Source organism: Orycteropus afer, unplaced genomic scaffold (assembly GCF_000298275.1).
Source record: "Orycteropus afer afer isolate SDZICR_OR568_19922 unplaced genomic scaffold, OryAfe1.0 scaffold00043, whole genome shotgun sequence".
NCBI lineage: Eukaryota > Metazoa > Chordata > Mammalia > Tubulidentata > Orycteropodidae > Orycteropus > Orycteropus afer.
The window spans coordinates 15490561-15503382 of record NW_006921630.1 but is presented as its reverse complement, the minus strand read 5'-3'; positions in this window follow the sequence as shown (position 1 = coordinate 15503382).

Below are 12822 nucleotides of genomic sequence, written 5' to 3'. Positions count from 1 at the left end.
TGAAGCTTCTTCTTATATACTGGGAGCACATCACATCCCTAAGGCAGCTACTCAGCTGCTCACACTAGGTTCCACCACAGAGGTGACTACCAGTCTCATCATGGGGAACTACAACCAGCTGCCCAGCCACTCAAAACCAGGCCCAGCCAAGTTGACACATACTCTTAACTACCACAATATGGGACATTTCTACTCTGTCCTATAAGGTTACTATGAGTCAGAATCAATTACACTGCACACAATACATACAAGGCATTGTACTAAACACATTATATGTATTTTCTCCTTTAGCCCTCCTATTGTGTATTGGATTTTTTCCCCAAAATATATATGTTGTAATTCCTAACCTCTATCCTGAGATTACAACCCCATTTGGGAATAGTTGCCTCTGTTATGTTAATGAAACAGGATTAGTATAGGATGTGTCTTGGGTCAATCTCTTTTGAGATATAAAAGAGATTAAACAAGTAAGTGAAAGACACAAATGAGAAAGAGACATGCCAAGCCATGTAAAGATTGCCCAGGAGTAGTTCAGAAAAGTCAAGGACCTTCCTCCAGAGCCAACAGAAAAAGGAAGGCTTTCCCTAGAAACAGCACCCGAATTTAGACTTCTAGTCTCCTACTATAGTAAGGAAATGCATTTCTGTTTGTTAAAACCATTCCTTTGTGGTATTTCTGCTATAGCAACACTAGAACTAGACAGCTAAGATAGAACTGAGTACTGGAAGAATGCAGTGTTGCTCTAACAGATACCTAAAATGTGGAATCAGTTTTGAAATTGGGTAATGGGTAGAGGTTGAAAAAGTTTTAAGATGCCTAGAAGTAAAAGCTTAGGAGCTCTGGTAGCATAGTGGCTAAGACACTTGCCTGCTAACCAGAAGGCTGGCGGTTCAAACCCACCAGCCACTCCTCGGAAGGAAGGTTGGGCAATCCTACTTCCGTAGTGATAACTGCCTCGGAAACCCAAGGAGGGGTCGCTATGAGTCGGGCCGACTCAATGGCACATAACAACAACAATAGTAAAAGCTTACCTTGCTGGAAGAGATTCTTGGTAGAATTATGGCATTATAAATGTTATAATTCCTCCAGAACTCCAACAAGCTCATCACATCATCTTCAGTAGCCCTGACTGCTTGTAAAGTCCACTGTAAATAAGAGGCCTTGAAGCAGACTACGATTCCCTGATCCATTGACTGAAATAGTGATGTAATGTGTATGGGGGGGAGTAAAAATATGGCCTTTACATTGGAGTGAAGGTCATCCAAAGTGCTTGGATGTCTAAGTGTGTTGTCAAGCACAAGGAGAATCTTGAAAGTAATTTTCTTGGCAAGTAATAATGTTCAACAGCAGGGACAAAAAGTTTCAAGAACCAGTCTTCAAAGATGACAATTATAATTCAAGCCTTCATATTTGCCTTCCAAATAACAGGAGACATGCCTTAATGATACCACAAAGTGACCTCAGATTTAGGGAGCAATACACAAGCACACGCCTGAGTTTGAAATCTCCAGACGCATTACCCTCAAGCAGTAATGTTAGTCTATCCTTCAATGCCTTATGTTCTGGTATATGTTTTCCCTCTTTCAAAATGCAGTTCCTTTCAGGCATTTTCCACCAAAATAAGCTGGTCTCATCTGCATTAAATATTAGGTCTGGCAGATAACCTCCCTGCACAATAATTTTTTTCAACATTTCAGGAAAATTCACTCCCAGCACTTACATTGGCACATTGATATTATGTAAATTTACTCTCACTTTGATATGATTGAGCTAATCCCTACTCACAACAAATTCTTTATCACAATCACCTTCACTTGCTGCATGTATAGCTTTCAAATCATTGAAAATGCTTTTCTTGTGCTAAAGTGAGGCTAATAGACATATTGTACTGATTGTGATCATCTAACCAAATTATCAATAGCCTTTTCATTTCATTAATTAAACTACTGTATTGCTTAGTAATAATTGTAGCTTTCATTGGGGAAGAACTTTCCACATGCACCAGTATTCTTGCTTTATTCTCTAAAGTTATTCCAGCTGTTGACTGACTGTAACCTAACAATTTTCCAATGACTGATGGCATTTCACCTCTTTCCAACTGCTTTATCATTTCCAAACATAATTGTTTTCCTTTCCTCTGATGCTGGATTTATGTTTTGGAGACATGGTTACGAAGGTTAAGTAACAGGAAAATTTAAGCCAAATACCAAGTTAACACACTCAACACAGTGTTAACGGCACCCTGATTCAACTTAAAAAAGCAGTGTTCTCCTTCCTCCACTCGATGAACTGCTGAACCCATGCAATGTTTTCATGAGTATCACAAAAGCAATTGTTTGTTATTACAAACCAATGTATTTAACTAAAATTTTAACATAATAGGCTTATGGAAGTCTTTTCTTAAGTAAAATTTGTCCATAATTTGGATGTTCTCAACCCAGAAACTTACTGTACTTCTGTTAAAGCAGGACTAGATAACTAAGACATCTCCCAACAACTTTAAAAGATAGGTGCTTTTATCATCCGCATTGAACCAAGAAGGTAACTAAGGCATAAGAAGGCATGTGGTCTATACAGGATCACACAGCTAACCAGTGATGGGGCCAGGATGCCAGGCACTCTTCCTCCAGAGCCTGTGCTTTCAACAAATGAATGAGTGAATGAACAAAGCTGATGGTTTACTTGGGAAGACGAAGCTTGTACTTAACACACAGGCAACACGGGCTAAGCTTGAAAAAATGATTGCAGACATTAAATGTTACCACAGCTCAGAGAAAACAGATCCCTAAGGCAGTGGTGACGAAGATAGCTTCACAGAAGAACTGGGACTTCAGCAAGACCTTGAAGGTAGGACTGCATTAGACAAGGAGAAAGGAGAAGGAAGGACTTTTAAGGAAGAAAGAACAGCCCAAGAAAATATCCTTCCACCCTTCAGATGACCTTTAAAAACAAAGGAAAATATGGAAAAAAACTTTAAGATTCAATTTTTTTTTAGGATTGAGACTTTTAAGTCTCTCTTCCCAGTAGCCAAAAATAATCATAGTTACCAGTTTCTTACAAAGAGCTTTTAATACAAAAAAGAACAGTCCCAAAGACAGCTGGAACACAGGGATATAAGCCAAGGTGCTGCTAAGCAAGTGACAGGCACTTCAGAGGGCAATGGGACATCATGTCTGCCATTGGCCACTGCAGATAGAGTGAAACTCAGCCACAAAAAAACTGGCAGAGTAGAATTTGTCCTGCAGAGCCCGGCAGGAGATCTGTGTTCCAAAACTGACACTGAGCTGGGGTTCAGCGCTCTCTGGGCAAAGCCCAGAATAAAAGAAAGGAGGCAAGATTTGATAGATAAGATCACCCAAAGCCAAAAGCAAAAAAATAAAAAAAGCAAGAGAAGCCATGGGCCAGACAGTGGCACTGTTACTATCAGCAAAGCAGTGAAGAAGGTAGAATCTGTGGAGGGATGGGATCATAGAAAGTGAGAAAATTTGTGGAAGGAACAGAAGACCTGGATCCAGGCTGAGTTTTTACTTCACTTAGGAAGAGTGGAAAGTCAGCATTGACAGGGATCTTCATGGGCCTTGGCTCAAAGAAACCCAGCTGGACCTCACTCCATCTCAGTCACTTTGATTGTGGTACTCATCCTTTAACAAAAGTTAAACTTTGCCCTGTTTTGGAACAGAAGACATTATTAACTATTTTGGCATGGTTTTGTTTTCTTGATTTTATTTAGCCTTTACTATTTTACATTGTTAAATATACAAACAAGAATGAAATATAAGTAATCTAAAAATATCACCTGAAATATTGCCATTGAAAGCTAACCATGCCTAATATTTAGATAAAAATCTTTCCAAACATATTTTTAGATACAAACATATTGATATATGCATATCATTTTGCAAAAATAGAATTACACATCTCTTAAACTCTTTTTTTCCACTCAGCAATATGCTTAGGACTCTCTCTCTCTCTGACAATAAATAGATGGCTTCATCATTTACCATCTGTTTTCAAAATGGGAAAATTGGTGTCTAGGGGAGAAAAACAACTAGCCAAAGCTTCACAAAACATCAATTATGAAAAACATATTAAACATCAATTTCTATGTCATGCTACATGAAAAAATTAAAACTAATATGGACCTTGAATAGCAGGCACTTACTGGGGAAGATAAACAGAAAGAACTCTCAAAATTATAAAGCCTAGTGGGAAAAACAATATATTCCTAAAAATACTTTTAAAGCTAAATTTATAGTCTACAGAGCAGTTTTACAAAAATCATTTGATTTTTCAAAACAGTTCAATGGTTTAACTGAATCAGCTATTTGATTAATATTCTATTAAAGCTCTTTCTCTCTGCTGTTATTATTTATTCCCTTCTACATAAAACATTCTGCCTAATTTCTCTGCTTTCAATTCACAGCAACCCTTATTACAAAATTATTCAGAATTTGCGGTCTTCACTTCCTCATTTGATTTTTTCTTCCACCTCCTCCAATCTGGATTCCAACACTCTTGTTTCACTAACCTCCACTTTGGTAAACCCAATAGACATGTCTCTGTCCACATCTTCTCCAAACTTCCAGCAGCCCTTCTTGCATGAAATGCTGAAAATGTTCTCTTCTTTTGGCTTCCATGACACTACACTCTCCTGGTTTTCCTTCAGAATTACTGGCTTTCCTCTCTCAGCTTCCTTTGCCAAACTCTACTCAACCTCTTACTGCTTAAGGTCCTCAGAAATTCTTCCTGGGCCATCTACTCTTCTCAAACTGTACATTTGCATTAGTGATCTCAACCAATGCAATGGCTTTAGCTGATGCCTACATGCTGGTGATCACCAGTGCTCTGTCTCCAGCCCTAACGACCTCACCCTCCCCTGAGCTCCAGATTCATATTTCTACCTACAATTGGGTAACTCCCTTTTAATGTCTAATAGAGTATAAAATTTAACAAGCCTAAAAAGCCCATCCAATAATGACAATAACAAATCTAGCCTTTATTATATCAGCGAATTTTGTCACCATGTATCTCATTGCTCAAGCAAAAAATCTAAAATGCTCTTAGATTACTCTCTTTCTATCATATCATACTTTCTCTCATAACTCCTGAAAATCTTTCCAAGTCTTTTTTTGTCCTAACTCTGTAATTATTTTCAACTCTGTTCACCTGTTTCTGTGTCCACTGCCTGCACCTTTCTTCATTCAGTACGTAAAGGGCAGGCTCTGGAATTTCTCCGCTTTTTAGCTGTATGACCTTGGGCGAATTACTTGACACTCTTTGCCTCAGTTTCCTCATCTACAAAAAGACCTGTCTTATGGCTAATAGGGTTGTAAGAATCGATGAGTCAACATGTGCAACTGTTTGGAGCAGAAATTGGAGTTTGAGAATTGGAGTATGGCCAACTAGCTTTTGTTGGACCACTTTCTTGCAGATAACAATGCTAATAAATAAATAAATAAATAACTCAACAATAAAAAGGAATGAACTACTGATACTTGTAACAACATAGATGAATCTCTAAATCATTGTTGTGAATGAAAGAAAACTTGCATGAAACTACTACATGATGGAATAATTCAGTGTAGTGGTTGCCTGTAGAGGTGGGTGGGGAGGAACTGACTGAAAAGAAGCATGAGGGAACTTTCTAGGGTAATATTTCAATTGAGAGGAACCCTGGTGGTGAGTGGTTAAGCACTGGGCTGCTAACTGGAAAGTCAGCTTCCACAAAGATTACAGCCTTGGAAACACTGTGGAGCAGTTCTACTCTGTCCTAAAGGGTCCTTATGAGTCAGAATCGACTTCACAGCAACCAGTTGTTTTTATATATTTTAACTGAAGTTTGTATTACATGAGTGCATGCATTTGTCAAAACTCATCAAATGGTACATTTACGTTTGCATTTCAAATATGTGTGTTTTATATAAAATGAAAAATATAAACCTTATACTTAGTGGCTAAGGCACTTGACCGCTAACCAGAAGGCTGGCAGTCAAACCCACCAGCCATTCCTCAGAAGGAAGGTTGGGCAATCTACTTCCGTGGTGATACTGCCTTGGAAACCCAAGGAGGGATCACTATGAGTCGGGTCTGACTCGATGGCACATAACAAGAACAACAGTTAATTGAACACATAGTAAGTATTAAGTGTATTGAAGTGTATACTTAATTTGAAATGCATCAAAAAATAAGATGGATTGACCAAGAGGTGAATACAGGGATAGATATGTGATACAACAAAAATAATCAAAGATAAACTGTAGCGTCTTGTGGTAAGTATATGAGTGTTACACTGTAACAATTTCAATTTTTCCTTACTTTTGAAAATTTTTATAATAAAACAATGAAAAGCTGTATAATCGGTGATTGTATAGAGGGTCGAGGAAAGAGGAGAAGGCCCTCAGTGAGATGGATTGACATAGTGGCTTCCGCGATGGGCTCAAGTATAGCAAGGATCGTAGAGCTGGCGTGGGACCGGGCAATGTTTCGTTCTGCCGTGCATAGGATTGCTATGAGTCGAAGATCACTTGACGGCACCTAACAACAACAACAATCAGCAATAAATTTTCAGTAATTTTTATTCAGAACTTGCCCCCAAATAGTAACCTATGAAAAATAAATGTTTAGAACAGTGTAAGTGCTATACAAAAACACAACCAAACTCACTGCTATCAAGTCAATTCTGACTCATAGCAACACCCATTGGGTTTCTGAGGCAGTATCTCTACGGAGGTAGATTGCTCAGTCTTCCTTCCAAGGAGTTGATGGTGGGTTTGAAGCACCAGCCTTCTGGCTAGCAGTCAAATGCCTTAGGCACTACGCCACCAGAGCTCCTTGTAAGTGCTATGGATGCATTTATTATTATCATTTGAGCCACCCTTAGTCTTCCCTGGACAACATCAATTCATGCTCCATTCAACTGCCAGAATGATAGCATAAAAAAGTAAATCTGCCCATACTTATTTCCTCATTTAAAATACACTAATGGCTTCTCATTGCTCCTACAATGAAATTTAATCTCCTCTTTACCCACAAAGCCTGACTCCAAGGGGCTCCTGTTACTTGACCAGCCAAGCCCTTTCCCACTTTCAGGCTTTCCACTTGCTGCACCTTTTGCCTATAACATTCTTCCCCTAGCTCTTTCCAATAATTTAAAAAAAAAAAAAAAAAACCTCACTGCAGAGTCAGGTCTGACTCACAGTGATCCTTCCTTAGGTTTCTGAGGAGCTATCACTACGGAAGCAGATTGCCCAATCTTCCTTTCGAGGAGTGGCTGGTGGGTTTGAACCACCAGCCTTCTGGTTAGCAGTCAAATGCTTTAAGCACTACACCACCAGAGCTCTCATTCCTTAGATCTATCTCATCATTCTGTTTTGTTTCCTTCCTACTTCTTATCACTATCCTACTTCCTATCCTACTTCTTATCATTGTAATCCTCTAGTCCTTTTACTTAATTGCTTATTCTCTGTCTTCCCAACCAGAGATTGACAAAGGTAAATATTTTTTATTCCTGTTCACTGCCATCTTCCTGGAGCTCACTATGCAGTAGGCACTGATGAGATATTATATACCTGGCCTAAATAGATCAAAGTTTCTAAATGGCATGGCTAGAATTCAAACCCACTTGTTCTGTGAATTCTTTCTTGATACCAAACAGATAGGGAGGAACTAGACTGATGCTTTCTATTCTTCTGGAGTTTCCAGTCTAATAAATTTAGGGGACAGAATTATTGACAATAGGTCCCAAGCTCCAGAAAATCCTCACCCTTCATTCTCTCCACATCTTTTCACGTCAAAATGTGTGCTCATCATTAATATGGATTTATCATGTCCCCTTGTCTCTTGCATAGAGTCTCCCACTAAATCCTGTGTTATCTTACATCCTATATATCTCCATTCTCCACTCCCATGACACTGTTCAGGTCCACCTTTGTTTCTTGTCAAGAATACCACATCTAAGACACCACCCTTCCTCCAATCTTGCCTCCATTCTCTACCAAAAGAAAAACCCCAAACCCATTGTTGATTTTGACTCGTGGTGACCCCATGTGTTACAAAGAAAAACTGTCCCATAGGGTTTTTTTTAGCTGTGATCTTTATAGAAGCACTCTGCCAGACCCTTCTTCTCAAAAGCCACTGGGTAGATTCAAACTGCCAGCCTTTAGGTCAGGAGCTGACCACAAACTGTTTGCAGCACTTATTCTCCACACTGAAGTCAAAGTCATTCTTGTGAAACAGAAATCTGATCATGCCATTTTCTCACCCCTAAAACCTACATCAAGGAGCTCTGGTGATGTAGTGCCTAAGGCATTTGACTGCTAACCACAAGGTTAGCTGTTCAAACCCAACCAGCCATTCCCCAGAAAGAAGACTGGGCGTTCTGCTTCTAGAAAGATTTACCACCTCAGACACCCAAAGGGGGTCGCTTTGAGTCAGAATCAACTCGACAGCAGTGAGTTTTTTGTTTCGTTTTGTTTTGTTTTCGAAACCCTACAGCTGCTTTAGGATAAAGGCCAATCTCCTTAACATGACTTTCAAGGCTCCACAGAAGATGTAGACAGACTCCTCCCTACGTTTCTTAGCCCATCTGCTGTTACTGAACTCCAGCATTTCAGTTCCCCAAAAACATAATTGTTCTCTCTTCCTCTAGTCTATTTCTTCTGCCCAGAACACTACCCCACCTACTCTTTGGCTAACTACTTCTGACTCAGCATTCAGATTAGACATCGCTGCTTCTTCTTTTTCTTCTTTTTTTTTTTCTCATTGCTTTATTTATTTACTTATTTTTTACTTTTGCAGTCTTCCCTCTACTCTCTGCCCACACCTGGTAACCAACAAAGAAAATTTCCTTCCATATATAAATCTTTCCTTGACTTTCTACATTGAGCTAATATAATATTTGACCTTCTGTGACTGACTTACTTCACTCAGCATAATGTCCTCGAACTTCATCCATGTTATGTGGTGTTTAGTAGATTCTACATTATTCTTTAATGTTGCATAGTATTCAGTTGTGTGTATGTACCACAGTTTGCTTATCCATTCTTCTGTTGATGGGCACCTAGGTTGTTTCCATCTTTTGGCTATTGTAAATAGTGCTGCAATGAACATGGGTATGCATGTATCTGTTTTTATCCTGGCTCTCACTTCTTTAGGATATATGCCTAGTAATGGAATTGCTGGATCAAATGATATTTCTAATTCTAACTTTTTATAGAATCAGAGCTCTAGTGGCATAGTGCCTAAGGCATTTTGACTGCTAACCAGAAGGCTAGTGGTTCAAACCCACCAGTCACTTCTCAGAAGGAAGATTGGGCAATCTACTTCTGTAGAGATAGAGCCTTGGAAATGCTATGAGTCTAATTGACTCGATGACAGTGAATTTGGGTTTTTTTTTTTTTTTTTTTTGGTTTTGATACTGCTTTCCACAGTGGTTGTATCATTTGACAGTTCCACCAGCAGTGTATGAGAGTCCCAATCAATCCACATCCTCACCAGCATTTGCTATTTTCTGTCTTGTCGAATTTTGCTATTAGTGCTAAGGCAAGATGGTATTTCATTGTTGTTTTGATTTGCACCTCTCTAATGGCTAATGATCTTGAACATTTCTTCACGTGGTTGTTGGCTGCCTGAATGTCCTCTTTGGTGAAGAATCTGTTTATGTCTTCTGTCCATTTTTTAACTGGAATCTTTGTCCTTTTGTTGTTGAGGTGTTGGAGTTTTTTATAAATTTTAGAGATAAGTCCCTTGTCAGGTATGTCGTTGCCAAATAATTTTTCCCGATCTGTAAGTTCTCTTTTGACTCTTTTTGTAGAAGGCTTTGGAAGCATATAAAAAATTAATTTTTAGAAGGTCCCAATCAGCTAGCTTATCTTCTGCTCTTTGTGCATTTTGGGGTATCCTTGATAGTCTATTTATGCCATAAATTAGGGCCCCTAAATTTGCCCCTAGTTTTTCCTTGAAGAACTTTATAGTTTGTTGTTTCACATGTAAGTCTTTGATCCATCTGGAGTTAGTTTTTGTCTGTAGGGTGATGTATGGATCTCGTTTCATTTTTCTGCAATGGATATAAAGTTTTGCCAGCACCATTTGTTATAGAGACCATCTCTTCCCCACATAATGAATTTCAGCTCTTTGTCAAAGATCAGCTGATCACAGGTTGATGGATCTATTTCTGGGTTCTCAATTCTATTTCAGTGGTCTATGTGTCTGTCACAATACCAGGCTATTTTGACTACTTTGGGTGTATAATAGGTTTTGAGGTCTGGTAAGATGAGACCTCCTACTTTGTTATTCTTCTTCGACAGTGCTTTGCTTATCCAATGTCTCTTTCCTTTCCATATAAAGTTAGTGATGGTTTTTTCCATATCCTTAAAGAATATTGATAGGATCTGGATTGGGATTGCATTGAATATATAGATTGCTTTGGGTAGTGTGGGAGCTCTGGTGGCATAGTGCCTAAGAATTTGACTGCTAACCAGAAGACTATTGGTTCAAACCCACCAGTCACTCCTTGGAAGGAAGGTTGGGCAATCTACTTCCATAATGATACCACCTTGGCAACCCAAGGACGGGTCATTATGAGTCGGATCTGACTCCACGGCAGTGGAAGTTGAGTTGGGTAGTATTTATATTTTCACAATGTTCAATCTTCCTACCCACGAGCATAGTATGTTCTTCCATTTATGTAGATCTTTTATGGTTTCTTGAAGTAGTGTTCTGTAGTTTTCTTTACATAGGTCTTTGGTTGGGAGCTCTGGTGGCATAGTGCCTAAGGCATTTGATTGCTAACCAGAAGTCTGGAGGTTCAAATCCACCAGCCACTCCTTGAAAGGAAGATTGGGCAATCTACTTCCCTAGTGATAATTGCCTCAGAAACACAAGGAGGGGTCGCTATGAATCGGATCCAACTTCACAGCGGTGTGTTGCATTGCATTGCAGGTCTTTTGTGTCCCTGGTAAGATTTATTCCCAAGTATTTTATTTTTCAGTAGCTATTGTAAATGGTAAATAAATTGATTTTCTTATTTCCTTTTCAGCAATCTCATTGCTGGTACAGAGGAATCCAACTGATTTTTGTATGGATCTTGTATCCCACCACTATGCTAAATCTCTTAAATAGTTCCAGTAGTTTTTTGGGTTTCCTATGTGTAGGATCATATCTTCAGCAAATAGGGATAGTTTTACTTTTTCCTTACCAATTTGGATGCCTTTGATTTCCCCCTCTTGCCTTATTGTCCTGGGTAGGACTTCCAATACAATCTTAAATAGAAGTAGTGATAGAAGGCATCCTTGTCTGGTTCTTGTTCACAAGGGGAATGGTTTCAATCTCTCTCCATTGAGAATAATGTTGGCTGTTGGTTTTGCATATATGCCATTTATTGTGTTGAGGAATTTCCCTTCTGTTCCTACTTTGCTGAGAGGTTTTATCCAGAGTGGGTGTTCGATTTTAGGATTTTATCAAATGCCTTTTCCATATCAACAGATATGATCATGTGGTTCTTTTTCTTTGTTTTATTTATGTGATGGATTACATTGATTGTTTTTCTAATATTGAACCATCCATGCATATCTGATATGAACCCCACTTGGTCATAATGTTTTATTTTTTTTGATATGTTGTTGGTATCTATTGGCTAGAATTTTGTTGCAGATTTTTGCATCTATATTCATGAAGGATATTGGTGTGTAGTTTTCCTTTTGAGTGATGTCTTTGCCTGGTTTTGGTATCAAGATTATGCTTGCTTCATAAAATGTATTTGGTATGATTCCATCCTTTTCTATATTCTAGAACAGTTTGAGTAGGATTAGTGTTAGTTCTTCTATGAATGTTTGGTAGAATTCTCCAGTGAAACCATCTGGGCCAGGGCTTTTCTGTTGTTGTTGTTGGTAATGTTTTTATGATCTGTTCAATTTCCTCTTTTGTTATAGGTCTGTTCAAATTTGCACCTTAGTCTGTGTTAGTTTAGGTAAGTAGTATACTTCTAGAAATCTGTCCATTTCTTCTTGATTTTCAAATTTATTGGAGTGTAGTTCTGCATACTATCCTGATACTATCTGTTTTATTTCAGTTGGTTCTTTTGTGATGTTGTCCAATTCATTTCTTATTTGTGATATTTGTATTTTCTCTATCTTTTCCTTTGTTAAATTTGCCAGTGGTCTGTCAATTTTATCAGTCTTCAGAAAACCAATTACTAGTCTTGCTGATTTTTTTTCTACTGTCTTTCTAGTTTCTGTTTCATTTATTTCTGGTTGAATCTTTATTATTTCTTTTCTTCTTGTGACTGCAGGCGTTTTTTGCTGCTCTTTTCCTAATTGTTGGAGATGTTGGTTTAAGGTGTTGATTTTGCCTCTTTCTTCTTTTTTGATGTGCACATTTATTCCTATAAATTGGTGTCTGATGACTGCTTTTGCTGTGTCCCAAAGATATTGGTATGTTGTGTTTTCATTCTCTTTGGTTCAAGGAATTTTTTAATTTAACTTTTTATTTCTTCTATTACACAGTCATTTTTAAGGAGGGTGTTATTCAGTTTCCATGTGTTTGCTCTTTTTCTGTTGATCTTCCTATTACTGATTTTTAATTTTATAGCACTGTGATCTGAGAAGATGCTTTGCAGTGTTTCAATGTTTTTAAATTTATTAAGGTTTGCTTTATGGTCTAACATATGGTCTATCATGGAGAAAGTTCTATGTGCACTGGAAAAGAACGTATATTGTGCTGTTGTTGGGTGAAGTGCTCTGTAGATATCTATAAGGTCAAGTTGGTGGATTTATTGTTTAGTTCTTCTGTGTCTTTGTTGAGTTTCTTTCCAGTTGTTCTATCTTT